The 27,217-nt window shown below is 42.2% G+C and overlaps 1 protein-coding gene across 1 annotated transcript in view; it reads left to right on the forward strand.

Annotated features, from left to right (window-relative positions):
• Window positions 1-7,952: 7,952 nt before the first annotated feature.
• Window positions 7,953-27,217, forward strand: part of tmem63c (transmembrane protein 63C) — a 494,723-nt gene continuing 475,458 nt past the window's right edge. Inside the window, exon 1 of the mRNA XM_059962995.1 lies at window positions 7,953-8,061. The gene's annotated coding sequence lies outside the window, so the exon portion shown is untranslated. The remainder of the gene's footprint in view (window positions 8,062-27,217) is intronic.

The following is a 27,217-nucleotide window of genomic DNA, read 5'->3' on the forward strand; positions in this document are numbered from 1 at the left end:
CAGGTGGTTCCTCATCCGTTTCCACCCCAAACATGTTGTAGGCACATGTTGCCTCCTCGTCTGCTTCTCCTAGGTGGTGTGTGGCTGCCTGAATCTGCTGAGCTTTCCCCTGCCCAGGCTTAACCTTAACCTTTGAACTCCTGCACTTTTTAGCTAAGTGTCCCTGTTTGCTACAAGCATGGAAGACAGTGTCTTTGAATTTGCAATCATTTGCATAGTGCGTCCCTCCACACTGAAAACATTCCACCCGCTTTGCCTGTTTACCAGTCTCCCTCCTGACTTGGTGCACCGCCACCGACTACAACTCCTCATGTCCTTTCTGGATATCCTTGGCATTATTAGCAGCCATCTCCATACCTTTGGAAATCTCTAGGGCTTTCTTGTAAGTCAACAGTGCGGTTTCCCTCAGCTGGCGGCATTGTACGGCATCATTATTAATGCCGTATACCAATCTGTCATGAAGCATGTCATCCGACACTGCCCCAAAATCACAATGCCCCAACGATTACTGAAGCTCGACCACAAACACTGACCTGACTTCCTGAAATGGTTGTGAAACTTAAACCGTTGGACTATCACAGAAGATTTTGGATTGTGGTGGTTCCCCACAAGCTTGACCAATTCATCATATGGAATTTCTCCCGGCTTCCGTGGTGGGGCTAAGTTCTTTATCAGCTTGTAAGTCTTTGCTCCACATACACTCAGGAGAATAGAGCACTTCTTAACCTCCTCAGTAATTCCATCAGCACAGAAAAAGTGTCCCAACCTTTCCTCATACTCCGGCCAGTCCTTGTTCCCCTCCACAAATTCACCAATAGTCCTAAATGTAGCCATCTGAAGGTGAAGCTCCTCGTCCCCTGCACAGCTCCTGTTCAGACACTGGTGCCCTTTGCTTCTCATCCATGCTCTGCTCCTCCTCATCCCTGCTGCTCATACGTAGCCTCCTAACTAGCCAGCACACTGTAGCCTAACTAAAGCTAACAACAAAAATGAAATGGGGCAACACATCCAAAAAAACAGTTTACCTTGTTGCTAAAAATATGTGGTAACTTCTACTTTGAAAAAGGATCACTCGACAACTTCATACCCAAGGGAACAACTTTATCTGGGTCGGCAAAACTGATACTTACAGACAGAGGCTTTCACTGAACCATACTGCATGGCAGAGAAGCAATACACATGCACACCGGACAAGAAAGTGGAAGTAAACCCCCACCCCCCCAACCCTGGAACCATCCTCTCTTTACAAACAGCTTCCCCTAGCAGGAGTATTGCTATATTACCAATATCCTAATTAACATTTTTATAATGCTCATATTACAACAGTGATAACGTATCCTCTTCGCTTGAGATCAACACTGGCTCACCTCAGGGGTGTGTGCTTAGCCCACTGCTCTACTCTCTGCATACACATGACTGTGTGGCTTGGCATAGCTCAAATACAATCTGCAAATCTGCTGATGATACAACTGTTGTTGGTAGACTCTCAGGTGGTGACAAGAGGGCATAACAGAGTGAGATATGCCAACTAGTGGAATGATGCCGCAGCAACAACCTGGCACTTAATGTCAGTAAGACAAAAGAGCTGATTGTGGATTTCAGGAAGGGAAGATGAAGGAACACATTCCAATCCTCATAGAAGAATCAGAAGTGGAGAGTGAGCAGCTTCAAGTTCCTGGGTGTCAAGATCACTGAGGATCTAACCTGATCCCAACATACTGATGTAGTCACAACGAAGGCAAGACAGTGGCTATACTTTGTTAAGGGTTTGAAGCAATTTGGCATGTCAACAAGTACACTCAAAAACTTCTATAGTTGTACCATAGAGAGCATTCTGACAGGCTGCATTGCTGTCTGGCATGGAGGGGCTACTGCACAGGACTGAAAGAAGCTGCAGTAAGTTGTAAATCTAGTCAGCTCTGTCTTGGGCACTAGCCTACAAAGTATCCAAAAGGTCAGGTCAGTCGGCTGAGTGCTACTTGTACCATGTAACCCAGTACTACCTGTCGCACAGTCGGGTGGTCAGCGGCTAAACCAGCTCCCCCACCAGGCTTGCCTGGTGAGGAGGGTGGCTAGACACCTCGCAGGACGAAAAACAAGACCTGTCACAGGGCAGATGAATCTTCTTGTAGGGTCAACGGCCATCTAGCAAACACATGCCATGAAGCGCAGAAAGGGCATTCCTTGCAATGAAGCTTGGTCTAGCCATTCACTGCAACAGAACTTACCCCAGCCAACTTGAACCCCACCATGCCACCGGATCCGGGAAGGTATATCGAGAGGGTGGGTCTGGACCTGTGCAACCCCCTATTCACCTAAAACCCATTCATGCACACACTGTTCCTTTCTGAGGAGTGGGGTATCCTCAATACACTCAAGTCCTGTAGCGACAGGCAAGTGGTGAAGCGGTAGGCTTGACCAGCTGGGAGCCATAGTCACAAGTCTGCATGCAGGAGGCAGGGGGAGAGAGTGGTTATACATGGATTACAGAGTGGAGATCTGGTGAGGCAGCACCCTCTGCGTCTGAGCAGCCCTGTTAGGGAGGCACTGCTCACCCTACTGTTAGGGAAGGGCTAGAAAAGGTGGCTCAAACAAAGCCTGCTCACACCAACCTGGCCAGTCTACCGTGGCTGGTGGGTCGTCCGACTCCAGTGGTAAGAATCACAAGCAGAATCTGATCGTCGCCTCTCGGAACATACGAACTCTGATGGACAGTGGTAACTCTGATCACCCAGAGAGACGCACTGCACTTGTTGCTCGTGTGCTCAAGGACTACAACATGGACATTGTGGCTCTCCAGGAGTCCTGACTTGCTGGAGAGGGCGTGCTTTGTGAAGAGAAAGGAGGGTACACGTTCTTCTGGTCTGGCAGGGCTGAAGGTGTGTGCTTGGCTATCAAGAACTGCCTTGCAACAGAGCTACCAACCCTGCCTGTTGCTGTAAATGACTGAATCCAGATCTTGCATACACCTCTGCAAGGAAAGCGCCACCTCACCATAGTCAATGTTTATGCCCCAACTCTGACTAATCCCAGTGAAATCAAGGAGGCATACTACAGTGTGCTGAAAACCACCATCAGTAGCGTGGCAACTTCCGATAAGCTGCTGTTGCTGGGAGACTTTAATGCTTGGGTTGGCAAAGAGTCCACTGTGTGGCCTGGTGTGATCGGATGCCAAGGGGTTGGCAACAGTAACGGTAATGGTCTACTGCTCCTCTTTTTAAAAAAATTTTTTTATTAGTTTTTCAAAACATTTTACAAATTAAAAACCCCAAATCCCAATGAGGAACATTAAAACAGTGCAAAATTAAGCATACAATAACAATATGCTACAAAGGAAGAGAATTTAGCAAAAAAAAAGCACCTAAGTTAAAGACAAGTAAGCTTAGTGTCCTCCCCAGCCCCACAACACAAGAAAAAAACAACAGCAACTCCAGACCAACCACAACACAATATAGAGAGTATAAGTCAGGACAGCCAAACTCCCAGAATGTGAATACACTCAGCAACAGAGGGTAATAATGCCTTCTATCAGAAAAAAAAAAGCTGAAAGCAAGGGACTGAAAAGAAAAAAAAAACCCTAGTCAAGAGGAAGGTTATGAAAGTACTCGATAAAAGGTCCCCAGACCTTATGGAACTTTAGATCCGAATTGAAAACTGAATAATGAATTTTTTCGAGATCCAAACAGGCCATGATGTCGTTAAGCCATTGAGCATGAGTGGGCAGGGCAACATCTCTCCATCTGAGGAGGATCAAGCGTCTAGCCAGGAGAGAGGCAAAGGATAATATTCGGCATTTGGTCGGACCCAGACATAAATCTGTCTAGCCCCAAAAACCAAACAGAGCAATTAAGGGGTTTGGTTCTAGGTGCTGATTCAGAATACACGATAACGTAGTGAAGACATCTTTCCAGAATTTCTCCAAGCTAGGACAGAACCAGTACATATGGATGAGAGAGGCCACGCCCCTCTTGCATTTATCACAGAGCGGACTAACGCTAGGGTAGAATCGAGATAGTTTAGATTTAGACAAATGGGCTCTATGAACAATCTTAAACTGTAAAAGGCAGTGGCGAGCACAAAGAGAGGTTAGGTTAACCGATTTGAGAACTGAATCCCAGCTCTCCTCAGATAAGGAGATATTTAAATCCTGCTCCCAGGCCATTTTGATTTTATCCATGGGGGCCCGTCGTAAGGCCGCTAGTTTATCTCGGATGATTGATATTAAGCCTTTACCTAGTGGATTCATGGAAAGAAATAGGTCCATAGCATTTTTCACAGGCATTTCAGGAAAGTTTACTGCTCCTCTTGATGCACACAGAATTCAAACTGTGCATTACTAAAAAACTGTTCAGATTGCCAGACAAGCTCAAATGCCCATGGTTGCACCTATGATCTAAAAGCTGACATCTCATTGACTATGTCATCACCCGACAACGAGACATCTCTGACGTTTGTATCACCAGAATTAAGTGTGGAACTGAGTGTTCAACTGATCATCAAATGGTGTGGTCGGATCTACATCTATCGATCAAATCTCCACATAGACTGAATGCTGCCAAGCCACCCAAAAAGCTGAACACCACCAAATTGAAACACTGTGAGTGTGCTGATGCTCTGAAATCCTCTATGGAAACTGCTCTAAGCAGACTGGTTGAGAATCTTCCAGTCGATATTACTGAGCACTGGAATGCCTTCAAAGAAACGGTCTACAGTGCTGCCCAGGACACCTTGGGGAATGTCAAGTGCAAGCATCAGGACTGGTTTGATGAGAGCAACCAATCTGTGCAAGACCTTCTAACAGCTAAGGCGCTGCACACCAGGCTCTTCTTCGACATCCAAACTCAAGTTCCAATAAACGTGCCTTTTTGAGTGCAAAATCAACTTTGCAGAGGCAGCTCAGAGCTATGAAAGATCAGTGGTGAGTGAACAAGGCCAAGAAGTTACAAGCCTTCTCTGACTGTTGTTACGAATTCCCATAACTGGATCACTTACCAGCAAAGATAGAGAGGTCCGTTGAAGTCTGATGGTACTATTTTTAAAAGTATTTATTGATAAAGGGCACAAAAATAAAATTAATGCAAACATACACATAATATACGTCGTTAATACTAAATCTAAGCGCGGGTATAATAATAACCAATAAGAAATAGCTCTGTCGTTGTCTAGGGGTTAATGTATTGTCTGATGGAAAGATAACAATCACTATCAGTTCGTTCAAGCTGCAGCATTGTTGGGTTTAAAAGTGATGCGGTTTAAACTTGACCCAGGTCTTTTATGATGCCAATCCATTGAGTCAGGAGAGCGGGCTTCCCCGTTGTTAGCTAAAAGCTGTTTCCCGTGGTTCCAGCCATGGAATCGAACGCACGTGGCTTCCTTCAGATGACTTCCTGCTGTTACGTGGTCGCTTAATGTTTCTTCTGGGTCGTCTGAAGGGGTTGTTCCCCAGACCCTCTTTTATACTTCCTCACAGGGTCTCAGTTGCCAATCAGGTTGGGATGATGCAATCCCTCAACCAGCCCACTCTGGTCATCCCCTGAGGGGCTTCAATGAATAGTACAGTGCTCAATACACAACTTGGTCTTCTGGAGACAATGGCCATGTCTCTTAGCCGGGGAAACGAGGCATTTTGCACATCCCACTCTCATTTCCTGGGCCCCTTGATCCAACCCAACGGTGATCTTGCGATTCTCACAAAGGAGGGGGCTACGGACGTAACACTGTAATGACTGAAGAAGCTTCTATGAAGCAATCAAGGTTGTGTATGGTCCATCAAAGCAAGGCACCTCATAACTCCTGAGCGAGGACAGTACATCCATCTTCACTGAGAAGTCAGAGCACATGAAAAGATGGCAAGAATACTTCCACGAGCTGCTGAACAGACCAGGAGCCATCACTGATGAAGCACTGGGCAGAATAGACCCTCAACCCATACTGTTCGAGTAGATGCTCTCCCTACTCTTCACAAGGTCATCAAAGCCATCAAAAAGCTAAAACCCAACAAAGCACCAGGGCCTGACGGTATCGCAGCTGAGGTCTACCAGTCTGGTGGTAACACACTGACATCATGCCTGCACCAGCTGTTCACAAAGTTGTGGGGAGCTGCAGAACTACCACAAAACTTCAAAGACACATCAATTGTGACCATCTATAAGAGCAAGGAAGACAAGAGAGACTGCAACAATTATTGTGGCATCTCCCTTCCGTCAGTTGCCAGAAAATGCCTCATGAAGTTCATCCTTAGACGTTTGGTGTCCAACATCAGTGACAACATCCTTCCAGAAAGCCAGTGTGGTTTTCGAATTGGCCATAGTACAGTGGACATGATCTTCTCATTGAGGCAGCTCCAGGAGAAATGTGTTGAGCAGCAGAGAAGTCTCTATGTCACATTTGTTGATCTAACCAAAGCGTTTGACACTGTTGGTAGAGATGGCCTGTGGAAGCTCCTACCAAAATTCGATTGCCCCCCCCCCATGCCTAACTAACATTATCTGTCAGTTCCACGAAGGCATGTGCATCAACATGTGTGGTGAGTTGTCAGACCCATTTCCCGTCAGCAACGGTGTAAAACAGGGTTTGTGTTTTGGCTCCGACTCTGTTTGGACTATTCTTCGCTGCTGTTCTTCAGGATGCCACATCAGACCTGAAGTCGGGTCTTCCTACAAACAAAGGTTGATGGCGGGCTCCTCAACCTCACAAGACTGAGAGCAAAAACAAAAGTCAGAGACATGGTGGTACATGAGCTACAGTTTGCTGATGATTGTGCACTGGTTGCTCACTCTCTCGAAGACTTACAGGAGATCACCATTTGCTTTGCCAGTGCAGCCAAAAGCTTTGGACTGACAATCAGCCTGAAAAAGACGGAAGTTTTGTATGATATGTCAGACCATATGAAGATAAGTGGAGGGACAGGTAGTTTTGAAGAAGTTGAGAGGCTACAGAAAGACTAAAACAGTTTAAGAGAATGGGTGAAGAAGCGGCAGATGGAATACAGTGTCAGGAAGTGTATGGTCGTGCACTTTGGTAGAAGAAATGGAAGGATAGACTATTTTCTAAATGGCGAGAAAATTCAAAAATCTGAGGCACAAAGGGACTTGGCAGTTCTTGTGTAGGATTCCCTAAAGGTTAGTTTACAGGTTGAGTCAGTGGTGAGGAAGGTGAATGTGATGTTTGCATTCATTTCAAGAGGACCAGAAAATAAAAGCAAGGATTTAATGTTAAGGCTTCGTAAGACACTGTTGAAGCCTTACCTGGAGTATTGTGAGCAGTTTTGTAAGAAAGGATATGCTGATATTGGAGAAGGCCTAACCCTTATGCAAGGTTCACGAAATGATTCTAGGACTGAAAGACTTGTCATATGGAAGATGGTTTTCAAATCAAATCAAGTTTAATTATCATTCAAACCAAGCATGGATCCAGTCGAACTAGAAAGCATTCCTCCGGGGCCAAGCTTCATTTTCCTGGATAAAAATGGCATTAGGGGATACGGTGAGCGAGCAGGTACGTGGACATGAGGCTAGGTTTAGATCAGCCATGTGATCTCCTGGGCCAGTTTTCGATAGCCTGGATGGGTCGGAGAGGAATTTTCCAGATTTTTTCTCAATTGGCAAATCGTTTTTTTCCCCCGGGTCATCACATGGGTTTGGGCGGGATGAATAATAAAATAAAATGGGCGGCATGGTGCCCTGTTGGTTGGCACTGTTGCCTTGTGGGATTCGGTGATAACTAGAGTTAAGATTGGATCAGCCATGATCTTGTTGAATGATGGAGCAGGCTTGAGGGGCCGATTGGCCTACTCCTGCTCCTATCTCTTATGTTCTTATCACATACATCACAGTGCCTCAGTGTTTCCGGCGTCTCGGACACAGCGCACAGAGCTCGGGTGTTTCCGGCGTCTCGGGCACGGTGCTCAGAGCTCGGGTGTTTCCGGCGTTTCGGGCGCAGCCCACAGAACTCGGACGTTTCCGGCTCTGCTCGGGTATTTCCAGGCGGGATTCCGGAGCCGGTGCTGATGCTGCGACTTCGCTGTCAGAGGCGGTTTCGGAGTAAATCGAGCGGCTGAGGGTGAGTGAGGAGAAGCCGAGGGTGGACATGAGGCCGAGAGCTCGGCTCTGCGGGAAAGGAAGCGCCGGGTTGTTGGATGAGGGGGAAATGGGTGCGAGGTGCATGAAGAGGATTAGGAAGTGTGAGAAAAATTATGAGGAGATGTGGGAGAGGTGAGGGATGTAGGTAAAATTGATATGGGGGATGGGTGTAAGGAAGGATGAAGGTGTGTGAGGGGGAATGAGGGAGGGTGAAGGGAAATGCGAAGAAAATGGATGTGAAGGATATGGGGGTGAAGGAGGATGAGGCTGTGTGAAGGGGAATGAAGAGGGATAAGGAGATGAGGGAGAGTGAGGACAAAGAAGAGAGGTGAGATGATGAGAGAAAGTGAGAGAGATAGAGAGTTGAGCAAGATAGATGGAGACTGTCATTCTTCCTGTCGTTGACTCATTGACTCCCAGCCTTGACTGCCTCCACTCTCCTCTGCCCACCAACTCAATTTCCTCCAGGCCACTCACTCCAGCCCTTAAGTCACTAACACCACTTGCAGGCCACCATTGCCACATCCTGTTCTTTAATTCTGACCACAAACTGTGCCCCAAATGCTGCAGCCAAAGACCTGTGTGATTGCTGTCTCCATCACTAGCCTACTGGCTCCATCCATTAGTCCAATAGCCATTAACTCTCTCAGTCTTTTGGCTTCATCCTCTGGTCTTGCAGCCATTGATTCTGTCCCCTACTCTACTGGCTGCTGTGTCCATTCACTTATCCTGTGACCAATGACTCCATACCCAGGTCATTAGATTTGTAAGATTTGCCAAATTGTATTAAATTTGACTAAATTTTGTGGCAATGACAAGCCATTCTGGGTATAGGTATATCAGCTACAAGCATGACAGATTTGCTACGTGATTGCATCCAGTATAAAGAAGTAATACTTAACAAAGTGATCATTATAGACTGTTCTTTGAGACCTCAGTTCCTCACTTTCTATCCTCAGATGGGTAGACAATAAAAGTATTTTTCCCATGGCAGGGACTATCTAAGGCAAGAGGGCAGAGATTTATGGTAAGGGGGGGAGGTATGGAGAGAATCTGAGGAGGAATATTTCCTACTGAGTGGTTGCAATCTGGAATGTGCTTTCTGAGAAGGTCAAGGCAAATTCTCTCACAGTAACTATGAAACATTTAAACAATTACTGTCCCCATGTTGTTGGTACCTGATGCACTCCATGACAACTAGCTGTTTGCTTTCTGCCCTGCACCACTTTGAGACATCCCTGACTGACAACAGAGTAGTGGCATGCTATCTGAGTCTTATATGTGACCACTGAAACACTTGTATGCTCCCCTGCTCTCCTAGTTCTTTTCCTCACATATAATAGACAATAGACAGTAGGTGCAGGAGTAGGCCATTCGGCCCTTCTAGCCAGCACTGCCATTCACTGTGATCATGGCTGATCATACACAAAAGTTTTTCTGCATCTCTGTTCTAAATGGCCTACCCCTTATTCTTAAACTGTGGCCTCTAGTTCTGGACTCACCCATCAGCAGGAACATGTGTGTCCAATCCCTTAATAATCTTGTATGTTTCAATCAGATCCCCTCTCATCCTTCTAAATTCCAGTGTACACAAGCCAGTTGCTCCAATCTTTCAACATATGACAGTCTCGCCATTCCGGGAATTAACCTTGTGAACCTACGCTGCACTCCCTCAATAGCAAGAATGTCCTCCCTCAAATTTGGAGACCAAAACTACACACAATACTCCAGGTGGGGTCTCACCAGGGCCCTGTACAGCTGCAGAAGAACCTCTTTGGAACAGTGCTAGTTGTAGTGCCACAGACCTGGCTGGCACTGTTTTCCCACCATCAGTATCTAAGATAGCATGGTCTGGATTATTGGGATCTTTGATGATGGATGTTGCCATCTTGAGATAGTGAAGAGAGGTGTGCCTATGATGAGTCCACTGCCGTCTTCAGCTCCTTACATTCCTGCAGATACGAATTGCCGTGTCAGACTGTGATACAGCCAGTCAAGATACTTTCATGAGTAAACATTCTGATAGAGTCATTGAGTGCTGGAACGTTACAGCACAGAAACAGGCCCTTCAGCCCACCTACTCTGCTGAACCATTAATCTGCCTAGTCCTATTGACCTGCATCTGGACCACAGTCCTCTATACCCCTCACATTCATGTTCCCCCTTATGTTCTCCTTAAACATTTCACCTTTCACCCTTAATCCATGACCTCTACCTCTGTGGAAAAAGCCTGATTGTTTTTACCTTAACAATGTCCCTCATAATTTTGTATACTGTACCTCTATCAAATCTCCCCTCATTCTCTTAAGCTTTAGGGAATAAAGTCCTTTTCCTATAACTCAGATCCTCAAGTCCCAGCAACGTATTTGTAAATTTTCTCTGCCCTTGTTTACATCTTTCCTGCAGGTGGGTGACCAAAACTGCACACAATACTATAAAATAGGCTTTGCCAATGACCTGTACAACTTCAACAAAACATCCCAACTCCTTTTTTCAGTAACACACACACACACACACACACACACACACACACACACACACACACACACACACACACACACACACACACACACACACACACACACACACACACACACACACACACACACACCTGGAAGAACTCAGCAGGCCTGACAGAATCTATGGAAAAAAGTACAGTTAATGTTTTGGGCTGAGACCCTTCGACAGGACTGAAGAGAAAAAGATGAGAAGATTTAAAAGATGGGAGGTGATAGTTGGAGAGCAGCAGAGATCACAGAGGGGTAACAATGTGAGAGGGTTTCACTAAACTCCCGTTGAAGGGAAGATCTAAAGTTCTTCAGGCTAGGCATCCCTGGAGAGACTTTGCAGTGCAGTAATCAAATCATAGGCAAGACAAAATCTGCAGATGCTGGAAATCCAAGCAACATTATTTAGTACATTGACTTATGTAGGCCAATGTGCAAGACCCTACCTGCCAATGACACCATTTTGAAGGAATTATGGATCTGTATTCCTTCTGCCCTACTGCCCACCATGTAAAACCTATTCTGGTTTGTCCTGCCAAGTGCAACACCTCACACCTGTCTGCATTAAATTCCATGTGATGAAGGATTGAGCAGCAATGATGGGAGGAAAGAAACTGTTGAAATTTTGGGTCAAAACCCTACATCAGGACTGAGAGTGGATGTGGGATTGCCAGCACAGGGAGGGAAAGGGCAGTGGTAAGAAAGGTTTCTGAGGGAATTAGTGGACTGCAGTGAGGTGTAAGGTGACAGCAGGTAATGTTGGGTAGGGTGAGGAGTTCACCAACTGCAGTTTTTCAATTCCACTTCGTTCACCTCCTCTGTCTGGCACTACCTACTGTCACCTTATATCCCTCCTCAGTGCACTGACTGCCTAAAAGTCCTTTCTGAAATATGGACAGTTTCTTTCTTCCCACAGATGTTGCTCGATCTGCTAAGTTCTTCTAGGTGATTGTTGCTCCAGATTCCAGCATCCTTTGTGTCTGCACTCTACTTTCATCAGTATATCTGTAGAAGTGTTCAGTGATGAGCTGAATCTCCTTAACCACCTAATAAAGTAGAGCTGCTGGTACCCTTTCCTTATGATTATATCGATGTGCTGGGCCCAGGCTGATCATCCAATATGTGAGCACCCAGCTACTGACCCTTCTCAATGCTGAGTTGTTGTTGCATTTTTGTTTTGTTGCTTGTTGTGTTGTGTCCTGAGTTGTTCTACCAAGCATTGAGGACCTGCTATGTTGGGCAACACTTACAGGCTGCCCTGAGCACATCCTTGGGCATGTTGGTTGTTAACGAAAACAGTGCATTTCACTGTGTGTTCAATGTCAGCATCATCATCATCCTTAGGTGCCATGCCATATGATGAGGGCAATCATGGGATTCCATCTGTCTTTAAAGTGAAAAGTTCTAATAATAAGCTCTTCAAAATGCTGGTCTGTCCATCCCTTCATGTTACTCACGAATGTCATGCGCTGTCAACTGTGACTTTTTCTTCCATCAAATTTCCCTTCGCTGCAAGGTGTTCAATCTTCTCTTTCATCAGTACATGTGCCAGAAATTCCGACTGCCTTTTTCTGATCGATGATATCAGCTCTCTTCTTATTCTGGCTTTTCACAACACTTTCTCATTTGTTACTCTGTCCTTCTACGATATATTCATCATTCTTCTCAAAAACCGTATTTCTACAGCTTCCAATTTTTTCCCATTTAAGTACATATTCAATTCTTCTTTGGACACTACAACTGAATCTGTCTGCACTACAATCCCTGCAAGTCCACTCTAGATCCTGTCCTCCTTCCCTGTGTTATAGGTATTGTCCTTCATTTCACTTTCATCCCAGTTTCCCTGGCTTTTGACCCCTCCACCAGTTTCTATGTTTTCTTCACTATCAGATTGACCTCCTCTGTTTCAATGATACTATTCCAGCTTCTCCGGTCTATCATGATAACTAATGGGCCTCATCCCAGAATCATTTCTGTATCCTGTCCAGGGCCTGCACATCTTTACTTAAGGCCAGGACTGGATCAGTACTCCAGCAATTCATGACACTAAACATGGATGCAGAAAAAAAAGAAGCAGGAGCAGACCATTTGGCACCTTTTGGTCTCGATGCTATCATGCATTCTTTTTGTTCTCTCTAACCCTCTGCATCTTCTGCAACTTAAATGTGTTTGAGTTCTGGTTTCCTCCATTCTGATGAAAGGTCATCAAGTTGAAACATTGCCTTTCACCCTCTCTGAGTCTGCTGAGTATTGATTTCCATTATTTTCTGTTTTTATCTGTCCATTCTTAAAAACTTATTGAAATCTGCCGCTTCATATCCTGTAGCCAGGTGGTCAAGGATGTCCTTAAAATTAATCTTAATTCCCAGTTCTTGGAGCTGAATCCCATAAAATATCCTCATGCAGGTAACTTTTTAAATGTAGCAAGAGTCTCTCTCTCTCTCTCTCTCTCTCTCTCCCTCCCTCCCTCCCCCCCTCCCCCTCCCCCCCCACCACCACCACCATCATTAAGAAGACTCATGTTCATTCAGTGAAATATTCATTCTTTTCAATGCCCATCTAATATATCTATTCATTAACTTAGAGTCACTGTACACTACAGCAGAGCAGCAGGCCCGTTGAACCACCATGTCAAATTGTTATTCTGCATAGCCCAGCATAGGCAAACAAGGGTGGATGAATCCCCAGGGCCTGATAAGATGTTCCCTCAGACCCTGTGGGAGGCTACTGCAGAAATTGCAGGGGCTCCAGCAGAGATATTTAAATGTTCTTAGCAACAGGTGAGGTATCAGAGGATTAGCGGATAACTAATGTGGTTCTGTTGTTTAGGAAAGGTTCTAAGTATAAGCCAAGTAATGATAGGCTGGTGAGCCTGACATCAGAATTGGGAAAGTTACTGGAAGGTATTCTAATGGATCAGATATATAAGTATTTGGATAGATAGACAGGGACTGATTAGGGAAAGTCATCACGGCTTTGTGCATGGAAAGTCCTTTAGAGTTTTTTGAGGAAGTTAGCAGGAAAGTTGATGAAGTCAAGGCAGAGGATATTCTCTACATGGGCTTTAGCAAGGCCTTGTACCAGGTCCCACATGTGAAGTTGGTAAACAAGGTTGAGTCACTTGGCATTCAAAAGGAGATAGTAAATTGGATTAGACATGGCTTTGTGGGAGAAGCCAGAGAATGGTTTTAGATGCTTGCCTCTCTGACCGGAGGCCTGTGACTAGTGGAGTGCCATAGGGATCGGTGCTGGGTCCATTGTTTTTTGTCATCTATATCAACAGCTTGAATAATAAAGTGGCAAACTAGATCAGCAAATTTGCAGATGATACCGAGGAAGGTTATCATGGCTTGCAGTGGGATCTGGACCAGCTGGAAAAATGGGCTGAAAAATGGCACACGGAATTTAATGCAGATAAATGTGAAGTGTACCTCGGGAGAACCAGTCAGGGTAGGGAGGTCTTACGCAGTGAACAGTAGGGCACTGAGGAGTACGGTGGTACAGAGGGATCTGGGAATGCAGATCCATAATTCCTTGAAGTGGCGTTACAGGCCTTTAGAGTGGCTTTGGCTCATTAGACTTGGGTGAGGTAAAGTATCTTGTAAGTTACTCTCTGTCTGTTCTTATTTGTTAATTTCTCATCTGTTAGGGCACGGTACTTGAGAGAGAGAGGCTCCAAAGGGAATGTTTTATACTCTGTGTGGGATGTAGGAAGTCTGGGAGACCTTCAGTCTCTTAGATAAGCTCATCTGCAGCAGGTGTACTGTTGCAGCTCCTGAGAGAATGTATTAAGGAACTGGAGTTGCACCTTGATGACCTTTGACTATATGGGAGAATGAGGAGGTGATAGAAGATGGAGGGAGATAGTAACCCCTAGGTTGCAGGAGACAGGTAACTGGGTGACATCAGGAGAAGGAGGGGAAATGCACAACCAGTACAGAGTACACCTGTGGCCAATCTCCACAATAATAATTATACAACTTGAGATAGTATTGAGGAGGACAGCTTACTGGGGGGAGCCACAGTGACTGGGTCTCTTGCACTGAGTGTCGTGCGGTGGCCTAGAAGAGAAGAGAGGGGACTCTCCTGGTGGCGCTCATGGCGTGAGATTCATTTTGGCTTCGCTCCATTCCTTTTACTTTTATTACCCGTAGCCACTCTTATTTACTTCGTTTTATAACTACACTAAAGGGTTTATGTTATAGACATATTTTTGGACTTTGACTTTAAGTTGCTGAAAAGGAATACCAGAACACAGGAAGCTAAAAACTGGAAAGACTGATGCTAATGGAAAAAAAGTTGGTGATCAAAAATCATCTAAGCAACCTCCTTTAACTTTTGAAACAATGTCGAAACTTTTAGATGAAAAACTCAGTCATAAATTTGCCATGTTTGAAGGAGTTTTAAAGATGGTTGAGGATAATTTTAAATCGTTTAAACGTGAGTTTGAACTACAACAAGCAAGAATTTCAGAACTTGACGAGGGAGCTCGGCAGAGAGATCAAAGGGTTACAACTTTGGAACAAAATTTATCTTTGATGTCTCAACAGCTGGATCATTATAAATTCAAAGTTACTGACCTTGAAAATCGATCCCGAAGACAGAATCTATGGATAATCGGTCTTCCTGAAGATGTCAAGAAGGGTGATCCTATCAAGTTCTTTTCTCAATTTTTATTCGATATGTTTGGCACAGAAGTTCTAGATGCCCCTCCATTAATCAACTGCGTACATCATACTTTACGTTCTAAACCTTCTACTGGATCTAAACCAAGACCAGTTATTATTTGTCTCCATTACACTCACATCAAGGATCGTCTGATACGTGCTGCTTGGCGGAAAGGCATATTTGAATTTTGCTTTGCTGAAGATTTCAGCCCCGAAGTTTTGAAGGGACGAATGGCTTTTAAGCCATTGATGTCAGAATTCTTTCAAATGGGTCTCAAACCAGCTCTGCTGTTTCCTGCCCAATTGCAAATTGTCCTTTCAGATAATTCCTGTTGTCTGTTTAAGTCATTAAATGAAGCCCAAAAATTTTTTGATGAGCAATGTTCTTCTGATATGGTCTAATTAATGTTCTGCTTTATTTTTGTTTTTTACTTGAATTTTTAAGCTATCAACTAGCTTACAGATCTGATCTATTATAATGCAAGGGTTTTTGTTTTTGGCTTGTGTAGGTATTTTTCATATTTCTAGATTAAACTTTTCTGCTCTCTTTTGTGATTCTGCTCTTTCTATTTTTGAAACTAATTTAGTAGATGATTTGGTGTTTGATTTCCTTTTCTTAGAACAGAGAAGCATTTGCCCTCTACTTTTTACATTTTAAAATGTCGTCCTGCTTTCTTCTTCCCATAAGACCTTATTTTCTCGCTGTATCATTTTCAATCGCTTATGTTTGGAGGTAACCAATAACATGAATTAGTGCCTGTTTTTTTTTAAATATAAGTATTATGGTATTCTGTTTTATGATTTAAACTTTGTTTTTTTATCACTAGTTTTTTTCCTTTTTCTCTTTTTTGATAATTTTTAAAATATTTTTTGACTATGGGTGGTGTTTTTTTTTAAACTTCTATCTTTTGGGCTGCCGTCAGAAGAGATAGGGGTAGATTTAGTTCTAGATCATTTTGGCCAATCTTTGGCCTATTTCTGGGTCTTTGTGGGTGGGGGAGGGGGTATTTCTTTTTTTTAGTTTAGATTTTTTCACCTGGGCTAATTCGGAACTACTAAAACGTCTGATATGTCGTAACTTCCAGTTCCTCCTTGAACCTTTTGCCCTCTTCCGGGTTCATGAGTTTGCATTTTGGTTAACCCTTTACATACCATATGATCAATTCTAATATGATGGATAAGATTATTAACTTTGTTTCTTGGAATACAAAGGGTTTAAACCATCCGATTAAATGGAAAAAATATTTAAAGCATTCCATAGAATGAATGCCCATATTATCTTTGCATAAGAAACTCATGTGAGGAAAGAGGATAATCAGTGTTTTTTTAGGTTTTGGAAGGATCAACAATACAATTCAAACTCTCAGGCCAAAGTGAAAGGAGTTTCTATCTTTATAGATTCTTCAATTTCATTTGTTCACTACGAAACAATTTCGGATCCGAATGGTAGATTTTTGTTAATTACTGGTTTACTCTGTAACAAAAAAGTGGTTATGATTGATGTTTTTGCTCCAAATTTTGATTATCCTAAATTTTTTAAATGCTGACATCCCTTCCTAATTTAAATGATTATATGTTGATAATGGGTTGAGATTTTAACTGCTGTTTAAATCCTTCGATGGATAGGCTTATGTCTAATCAGACACTTCCGAATAAATCGGCTACCCTTATTAACTCCTTTATGCTTGATTTTGGAATTTCAGAAATTTGGAGGTTTTTATATCAAAAGGATAAAGAGTTTTCATTCTTTTCCATTTATTTCACAATTATTCTAGAATTGACTACTTTTTTATTGATTCTTGTTTAACTCCTTCTGTTATTGACTGTAACTACGATTCCATTGCCATTTCTGACCATGCACCCTTGAAACTTTCTATCAAATTAATGGATACACCTTCTAGTTTTGGACAATGGTGGTTCAATTCCGTTCTACTTCAGGACTCGGACTTTGTTAATTTTATTAAGGAACAGATTGATTTCTTCTATTCAACAAATTTTATGGAGAAATTTCCAGCGAATATTATAGAACATAGAACATAGAATAGTACAGCACATTACAGGCCCTTTGGCCCACAATGTTGTGCCGACTCTCAAACACTGCGTCCCATATAACCCCCCCCACCTTAAATTCCTCCATATACCTGTCTAGTAGTTTCTTAAACTTCACTAGTATAACTGCCTCCACCACTGACCCAGTCAGTGCATTCCACACACCAACCATTCTCTGAGTAAAAAACCTTCCTCTAATATCCCCCTTGAACTTTCCTCCCCTTAAAGTCCTCTTGTACTGAGCAGTGGTGCCCTGGGGAAGAGGCGCTGGCTATCCACTCTACCTATTACTCTTAATATCTTATACACCTCTATCATGTCTCCTCTCTTCCTTATTCTCTCCAAAGAGTAAAGCCCAAGCTCCCTTAATCTCTGATCATAATCCATACTCTCTAAACCAAGCAACATCCTGGTAAATCTCCCCTGTACCCTTTCCAATGCTTCCACATCCTTCCTATAGTGAGGTGACCAGAACTGGACACCGTACTCCCAAGTGTGGCCTAACCAGAGTTTTATAGAGCTGCATCATTACATCGCGACTCTTAAACTCTATCCCTCGACTTATGAAAGCTAATACTCCATAAGCTTTCTTAACTACCCAATCTACCTGTGAAGCAACTTTGAGGGATCTGTGGACATGTACCCCCAGATCCCTCTGCTTCTCTGCTCCTCCACACTACCAAGTACCCTGCCATTTACTTTGTACTCTGCCTTCGAGTTTGTCCTTCCAAATTGTACCACCTCACACTTCTCCGGGTTAAACTCCATCTGCCGCTTCTCAGCCCACTTCTACATCCTATCAATGTCTCCCTGCAATATTTGACAATCCTTTACACTATCTACAACACCACCAACCTTTGTGTCGTCTGCAAACTTGCCAACCCACCCTTCTACCCCCACATCTAGGTCGTTAATAAAAATCACGAAAAGTAGAGGTCACAGATCAGATCCTTGTGGGACACCACTAGTCACAACCCTCCAATCTGAATGTACTCCCTCCACCACGACCCTTTGCCTTTTGCAGGCAAGCCAATTCAGAATCCACCTGGTCAAACTTCCCTGGATCCCATGTCTTCTGACTTCCTGAATAAGCCTACCGTGTGGAACTGTAAGCCGACCGTATTATGGGATAATTTTAAAGCATACATTCATGGGCAAATTATCTCATATTCTGCTGGACTGAAAAAAACAAATTAATACAGAAATCTGTATGTTGGTGATAAGATAAAAGAAATTGACAAGAAATCTTCTATTGCTCCTAGTAAGGAGCTTTATAAAAAGAAGGTCAAACTCCAAATGGAGTTTACTTTTAACATCCTCGATTGAAAATCAATTAATTAAAACTAGGTGTCAATTCTATATATATATGATGATAAATCTGGTAAATTATTGGCTAATCAATTGAAATCTGCTTCGGTAAATGAGATGGAACTTTGACGGTTGATCATAATGAGATAAACAAATCTTTTCAAGAATTTCATACCGCTTTATATCAATCAGAATTTCCTGATGACTCCACTATAATGCACAAATGTTTAAGCAAGTTGAATATACCGAAATTATCACCCAATGAACGTTTAGTATTAGATGCTCCTAACATGGAACAAGAAATAAAGGATGCTATTTCCTCGATGAATTCAGGTAAAGCATTGGTCCGGATGGTTGTACAGTAGAATTTTAAAAATCCTTCTCTGCTATATTTTCTCCCTGGATATATAGAATCTTTAAGGATGCATTATTTATAGGTAGATTACCACAATCTTTTTACGGTGCTTGTATTTCCCTAATTCTTAACAAAGATAAGGATCCCACTGAATGTGTATTATATGGGCCTATATCCTTATTGAATGTGGTTTCTAAGGTCTTTTCTAAAATATTAACAACTAGATTGGAGAATGTATTACCTCAAATTATTTCTGTCGACCAGGTCGAATTTATTAAAAATTGTTATTTGTCTTTTAATATTAGGAGATTAATGAATATTGTTTATACTCCTTTATCTAGCATTCCAGAATGTGTCATATCATTGGATGCCGAGAAATAGAGTTGAATGGGCATACTTATTTAGCACACTTGAGAAATTTAATTTTAGCTTGAAATTTTAATCTTGGATTAAATTGATATATCATACCCCTTCGGTTTCAGTACTTACCAATAATCTAAGATCTCCCTTTTTTCAGTTGTTTTGTGGCACTAGGCAAGGTTGCCCTCATCGCCCATTGCTGTTTGATATTGCCTTGGAACCTTTAGCTATTGCTATTCGCGACTCACCTACTTTACTTGGCATTTCCTGTGGGAATGTGATACATAAGTTATCATTATATGCAGATAATTTGTTACTATATATTTTGAATCCTGAGAAATCCATTCCTGTTGAAAAAATTACTTATAATTTAAGAGATAAATATGAAACATTTTTGAAAATCTGGCGCCCTTATTTACAAAAGACAAGATTAAATATATAGGTGCTCCAAAGATAAAATAATTGGTTATTTGGGGAAAGAAATAAATATATATACTTAAGTTATTATGAACTCTGTGGAGCATGTGAAGATCTTCCGATATCCAGGCACTCTTTCTTTCTTCCTTTTTTTTTCTTTTTCTTTTTCTTTTTTTTCATAGGGATGTTAGAGGGGAGGGGCTAAGGGGAGGGGGGAAGGGTATATATTTTTTTCTTTCTGTAATCATTTGAAAACTCAATAAAAATAGTTTAAAAAAAGAAATCCAATCCTGCTATTATATCCCTGCTCACTCATTTCAGTAACTTTTCTAGTTATAAACTGAATCTTAATAAGAGTGAACTTTTCCCTTTAAATATGCATGTTCCAATTTATAGACGTTTACCATTCAGATTGGTTATGGACTATTTTACTTATCTGGGTGTTAAAATTACTAAAACGCATAAGGTTTTATTTAAAGCCAATTTTTTATCTTTAATAGACCAGGTTAAGCAATTGCTTACTAAATGCTCCTTATTGTCTTTATCATTGATTGGTCGAATTAATGCTATTAAGATGATTATTTTACCTAAATTTTTATGTCTTTTTCAAGTTGTACCAATCTATTTCCAAATCCTTTTTTGATACTATTGACTCTAAAATTTCTTCTTACATATGGCAGAATAAAAATCCTAGGTTAAGTAAAAAATATTTACAGAAATCCAAAAAGGATGTTGGTTTGACACTGCCGAATTTACAATTTTACTATTGAGCAATTAATATTCGATATTTAGTAATGGGTTAACCTTGAATGTAATTCTGTACAAGGGTTTTCTTTGGTTTCCATCTTAGGGACTTCGCTTTCCTTTGTTCTTTCCAAATTGAACAATCAAATTGTTAATCCAATAATTAAATATACATTACGAATATGGTTTCAGTTTTGTAAATATTTTGGCTTGAATAAATTTATTCTATCAAGTCCTATTACATATTACATCTAATTTTTTTCAACCCTCTGTTATGGCTGAAGCCTTTTCATAATGGAAAATGAAGGGTATAATATGGTTTCGTGATTTATTTTTGGATAACTGTTTCATGTCTTTTGTACTGTTGTCTAATAAATAAAATTTGCCCGGATCCCATTTTTTTAGATATTTACAGATTAAAGATTTTTTGAATACTATGTTATCTACTTTTCCAATTTCATTTCCCACTGATATCACAGAAAAGTATTTAGGCTTAATCCCTTATCAGAAGGGTTTAATAGCAATCACTTATGATATGATTATGAAAACACAGTCAGGTATATCTGATAAAATTAAGAATGAGTGGGAGAAGGAACTTCAACTCTTCTTATCTATAAAGAAATGGGAGAAAATGTTTCAATTAGTTAACTTTTCTTCTATTTGTGCTAAACATACGTTGATTCAATTTAAAGTGGTACATAGGGCCCATATGTCTAAAGATAAATTAGCTCATTTTTATTCTCATATAAGTCTGATCTGTGATAGATGTCATTCTGAGGTAGCTTCTTTGACTCATATGTTTTGGTCTTGTCCTCTTTTGGAAAAATATTGGAAAGATATTTTTGATACTATTTCTACAGTTTTGCGTATTGATTTACAACCTCATCCTATTTCTGCAATTTTTGGTCTACCAATGATGGATTTACCCTCCTCAGCCTGTCAGATGATTTCATTTGCTATCTTAATGGCTAGAAGATCCATTTTATTGAATTGGAAAGAGATTAACCCTCCAACTATATCAGTGGTTTTCCCAAACTATATTTTGTTTAAACTTGGGAAAAATTAGAAGTAGTTAAATTTGAAGAAACTTGGAGGCCATTTATTCAATATTTTCATAGAATGTAATTTGACCTTTTCTGATTCCTTTGTATTAACGTTAAATATAGGTAGAGGAGCGTAGTTGATGACAATGAATGATTTATCCAATGTAATAAAATCAGCCCAGCTTTGTTTAGTTTAGTTTATCTTGTTTTTGATTTTTCAATTTGGGTTTTTTCTTTTTTCTTTTTTATCTTTTTATTTTTTTGTATTATGTTTATGTTAAGAGCTTGGGAGGCCAACTATAGTGGTGTTACTTATAGCTTATATCAACATGTGTTAATTACCAATAATGTAATCCCACTCTTTTTGTACTATTATGACTGCTATGTATACGTGTTTAAAACTTAATAAAAAGATTAAAAAAGAAAGAAAGAGAAGAGAGTTGACGCGGACTGCAGCGTTGATAGGAGATTGCTTGGTCAGAGGAACAGAAATGAGGTTGCGTGAGTGCGATAGCAACAATCGGACAGTATATTGCCTCCTTGATCAGGGATACAGTGGTTTGAGAGAGTAGTTGGCCAAAGTAAATTCTCCAACCCGTCAGTATGTCAAACTGATCCACAAGTACCTCCAGTCCTTCAGTGTGCTACTCTAACCCACATGTAACTGCAACTCATCAGTGTGCTGTTCTGACCCACACGTACCTCCAGTCCATCAGTTCATTGCTCTGATCCTTATGTATCTCCAGTCCATGAGTGTGCCGCTCTGACCCCATGTACCTACAGCCCATTGGTATGCTGCTCACCCCACACATACCTCCAGCTGATGAATGTGCTGCTGTGATCCAGATGTACCTACAGCCCATCAGCATGTCACCTTAATCCATACGTGCCTTGAGTACATCAGTGTGCTCTGATGCACATGTACCTCCAACCCATCTTTGTGCATCTCTGACCCAGACATAACTGCAGTCCATCAGTGTGTTGCCCTGACCCACACAAAACTCCAGTCTGTCACTGTGCTCTATCTCACATGTACCTCCAGCCCATCAATATGCTGCTTTGATCCACACATACCTCCTCTTTGAACAGAAAGACAGAGTGTGGCACTCTGACCCACAAGTACCTCCAGTTTATAAGACATAGGAGCAGAATTAAGCCATTCAGCCCATCAAGTCTGCTCCAACTGACATGTACCTCCAGCCCATCAGTGTGCTCTGATGTTGAATTCTTGTGGGTTAAATTAAGAAACTGCAAGGAAAAAGGACCCTGATGTCAGTTATATACACTCTTCCCAGCAGTAGCTGGGATGTGGACCACAGATTGCAATGAAAGATTGAAAAGGCATGTCAAAAGGGCAATGTTATGATAGTCATGGGAGATTTCAACATGCAGGTCATAGAAACATAGAAAAACTAGAACACAATACAGGCCCTTTGGCCCACAATGTTGTAACGAACATGTACTTACTTTAGAAATTACCTAGAGTTACCCATAGCCCTCTGTTTTTCTAAGCTCCATGTACCTATCCAGGAATCTAGCGGTACTTCTTTACTCAGAGAGTGGTAGCTGTGTGGGACGAGCTTCCAGTAGAAGTGGTAGAGGCAGGTTCAATTTGGTCATTAAAAAAAATCGGTATATGGACAGGAAATGAATGGAGGGTTACGAGCTGAGTGCAGATAGGTGGGACTAGGTGAGAGTAAGCGTTCGGCACGGACTAGAAGGGCCAAGATGGCCTGTTTCTGTGCTGTAATTGTTATATGGTTATATATCCGGCTCATCACCATTGCCGGCAGCCCATTCTATGCACTTACCGCTCTCAGTGTAAAAAACAACTTACCCCTGACATCTCCTCTGTACCTACTTCCAAGCACCTTAAAACTGTGCCTGTCATGCTAGCCATTTCAGTTCTGGGCAAAAGCCTCTGATTATCCACAAGATCAATGCCTCTTATCTTATACACCTCTATCAGGTCATCTTTCATCCTCCATTGTTCCGAGGAGAAAAGGTCAAGTTTACTCAACTTATTCTCATTAGGCATGCCCCCCAATCCGGACAACATCCTTGTAAATCTCCTCTGCACCCTTTCTATAGTCTCGACATCTTTCCTGTAGTGAGGTAACCAGAACTGAGCACAGTACTCCAAGTGGGGTCTGACCAGGGTCCTATATAGCTGCAACAATACCTCTTGGCTCTTAAACTCAGTCCCATGGTTGATGAAGGCCAATGCACCATATGCCTTCTTAACCATAGAGTCAACCTGCGCAGCTGCTTTGAGTGTCCTATGGACTTGGACCCCAGTATCCCTCTGATTTTCCACACTGCCAAGAGCCTTGCTATTAATACTATATTCTGCCATCATATTTGACCTACCAAAATGAATCACTTCACACTTATCTGGGTTGAACTCCATCTGCCACTTCTCAGCCCAGTTTTGCATCCTATCAATGTCCCGCTGTAACCTCTGACAGCCCTCCACACTATCCACAACACCCCCAACCTTTGTGTCATCAGCAGTTTTACTAACCCAACCCTCCACTTCCTCATCCAGGTCATTTATAAAAATTACAAAGAGGAGGGGTCCCAGAAAAGATTCCTGTGGCATACCCCTGGTGACCGACCTCCATGCAGAATATGATTCATCTACAACCACTCTTTGCCTGCTGTGGACAAGTCAGTTCTGGATCCACAAAGCAATGTCCCCTTGGATCCCATGCCTCCTTACTTTCTCAATAAGCCTTACATGGGTTACCTTATCAAATGCCTTGCTGAAATCCATGTACACTACATCTTCTGCCCTATTTTCATCAACGTGTTTAGTCACATCCTCAAAAAATTCAGTCGGGCTCGTAAGGCATGACCTGCTTTTGACAAAGCAATACTGACTACTACTAATCATATTATACCTCTCCAAATGTTCATAAATCCTGCCTCGACTGGGAAAATCAGGTTGTTAATGAATTTCAAGAGAGTAAGTTTGTTGTATGTCTACAGGATGTTTTTTTAAGAGCAGTTTGTTGTTGAGCCTACTAGAGGATTGGCTATACTGGATTGGGTGTTATGTAATGATCGGGAGTTGATTAGGGAGCTTAAGGTAAAAGAACCCTAAGGAGGCAGTGATCATATTATGATTGAGTTCAACTTTAAATCTGATAGGGAGAAAGTAAAATCTGATGTAGCTGCATTTCAAATGAGTAAAGAAAATTACTGTGGTATGAGAGAGGAGTTGGCCAAAGTAAATTGGAAGGAATTGCTGGCAGGGATGACAGCAGGCAGCAATGTCTTGAGTTTCTGGGAAAAATGAGGAAGGTGCATGATGGATATATTCCAAAAATGAAGAAATACTCAAATGGCAAAATAGTATAACCGTGGCTAACAAGTGAAGTCAAATCTAATTAAAATAAAAGAGAGGGCATACAACAAACCAAAAATGAGCAGGAAGAGAGGATTGGGACGTTTGTAAAAAATAACAGAGAGCAACTAAAAGAATCATCAGGAGGGAAAAGATGAAATATGAAAGCCAATTAGCAAACAATCTTAAAGTGGATAGTAAAAGCTTTTACAAGTATGTAAAAAATAAAAAAAAGATGAGAGTGGATATAGGACCACTAGAAAATGAGGCTGGGGAAATAATAATGGGGGCCAAGGAGATGGTAGATGAACTAAATGAGTATTTTGCATCAGTCTTCACTGTGAAAGACACTAGCAGTGTGCCAGATGTTGAAGGGTTTGAGGGAAGTGAAGCATTGGTGACAGCAGAAGGCAGGTGAAGCACCACCAAACGTGGTGAGTTCTTCCTTGCATGGGGTTTTTTCTTAAAAATGGTAGCCAGTGCGCAGGTGCGGGAAGTGTCAGAGGCATCGGTGGCAGCAGAAGGCAGGCGGAGCTCCACCAAATGTGGTGAGTTCTTTCTCCTTGCATGGGGTTTTGTCTTATTTTATAAACCATAGAAGAGAGATAGGGTCTAGCAGAGCAGTCATCATTGGAGTGGGGGCTAGAGACAGAGTGGAAACTGAGAGGCTTTGACTCAAGAGGCTTCTATGAGAAGAGTCTGAGGCCAAAGGAACAGGTAAGAAGGGTAGATTTTTCCTTTTGTTATTGCTGATTTGGTCTTGGTTGCTCATTGCACAGTACAGGCGGGAAGGCAGATATGGCAGTGAAATGCTTCGCCTATGGGATGTGTGAATTCATGGAACTTGATGACTACACCTGTGGGAAGTGTAGCCAACTCCGGCTCCTGAAAAACCACATTAAAGAATTGGAGCTGGAGTTGGATGAACTAGGGATAATCTGGGAGGTAGAGCAATTAATAGATACGACTCTTAAACAGGTAGTTACATTTAGAATGCAGAATTCAGGGAGTAAGTGGCTGATCACTTGGAGAGGTAAAGGGAGAAAGAAGTCAGTGCAGAGTTCCCTGTGGCCAATTCCCTTTGAATACTGATGAGGGGGATGACTTATCTGGGCAAGGCAGTAGTAGCCAGACCAATAGCACTGTGGTCAGCTCTGAGCCTCAGAAGGGTAGGATGAAGTCAGGCGGAGCAACAGTCATAGGCAATTCGATAGTTAGGAAGAGAGAGCATGTGATGTGTTGAATGCCGGGTGAATAATGTAGTCTTTGGAGTACTGCAAGTCTGTGTCTTTACTGTTGCTTTGCTCACTTTAGAGTGCTTGGTGGCGGGTGCTAATGCTTTTTTTGCTGATGGGGGGAAGGGGATTGTTGCTTGCTGTCGCTTACACGTGAGAAAAAGGGGAGCAGGGGGGTACTTTGGGATTCTAATATTTGACCGTCATTCGTTCTTTGGGCACTTCTCTGTTCTCGTGGATGGTTGCAAAGAAAAAGCATTTCAGGATGTAAATTGTATACATTTTTTCTGACATTAAATGTACCTTTGATAGTTTCAGGATAGAGATTCTGTGGCAGCAAAAGAGACACCAGAATGTCTTTGAGCGGATGCAGAATATTCTTGAGGGGAAGGGGAAGCAGCCAGAGGTAATGGTACGTATTGGTACCAATGCCATAGGTAGGAGAGGGGTAGAGGTCCTGTGCACTAAGTTTAAGGAGTTAAGAAGGAGATTGAAGAGCAGGACCTCCAAGCTGGTAATCTCCAGATTACTCCCAGTGCAACGAGCTAGGGAAGATCAGAACAGGAAGACAGCATAAATGAATGAGTGACTAAGAAGATGATGCATGGGGCAGGGTTTCAAGTTCTTAGATCATTGGAACCTTTTCTGGAGAAGGGGTGACTTGTATAAGTGGGATGGGTTGCACCTGAACTAGAGGGGAGCCAGTATCCTGTGAGGGAGGTTTGCTAAACTAGATTTACTGAGGGGTAGGAACTAAATTGAAGAGGCAGAAGATGGGGTGGTTGGCACACATGTAGAGACAGCTTGTAGAGAGTTTGTGAGGAAGCGTAGGTAGATGATAGAGCAAAGATGCACCCAGCCAGATGGTTTGAGATATGTCTATTTTAATGCAAGGAGTATCATAAATAAGGTGGATGAACTTAGAGCATGGATCAATATGTGGAACAATGATGTTGTGGCCATTACAGACACCCCTTGGATGTCTCAGGGGTAGGAATGGCCTGTGAGTATGCCGGGCTTTAGATGTTTCAAAAATGACAAGAAGAGAGGCTAAAGAGGTGGGCACGTGACATTGCTAATCAGGGATAGTATCACAGCTGCA

This window comes from Hypanus sabinus, chromosome 2, assembly GCF_030144855.1.
Source record: "Hypanus sabinus isolate sHypSab1 chromosome 2, sHypSab1.hap1, whole genome shotgun sequence".
Lineage (NCBI taxonomy): Eukaryota > Metazoa > Chordata > Chondrichthyes > Myliobatiformes > Dasyatidae > Hypanus > Hypanus sabinus.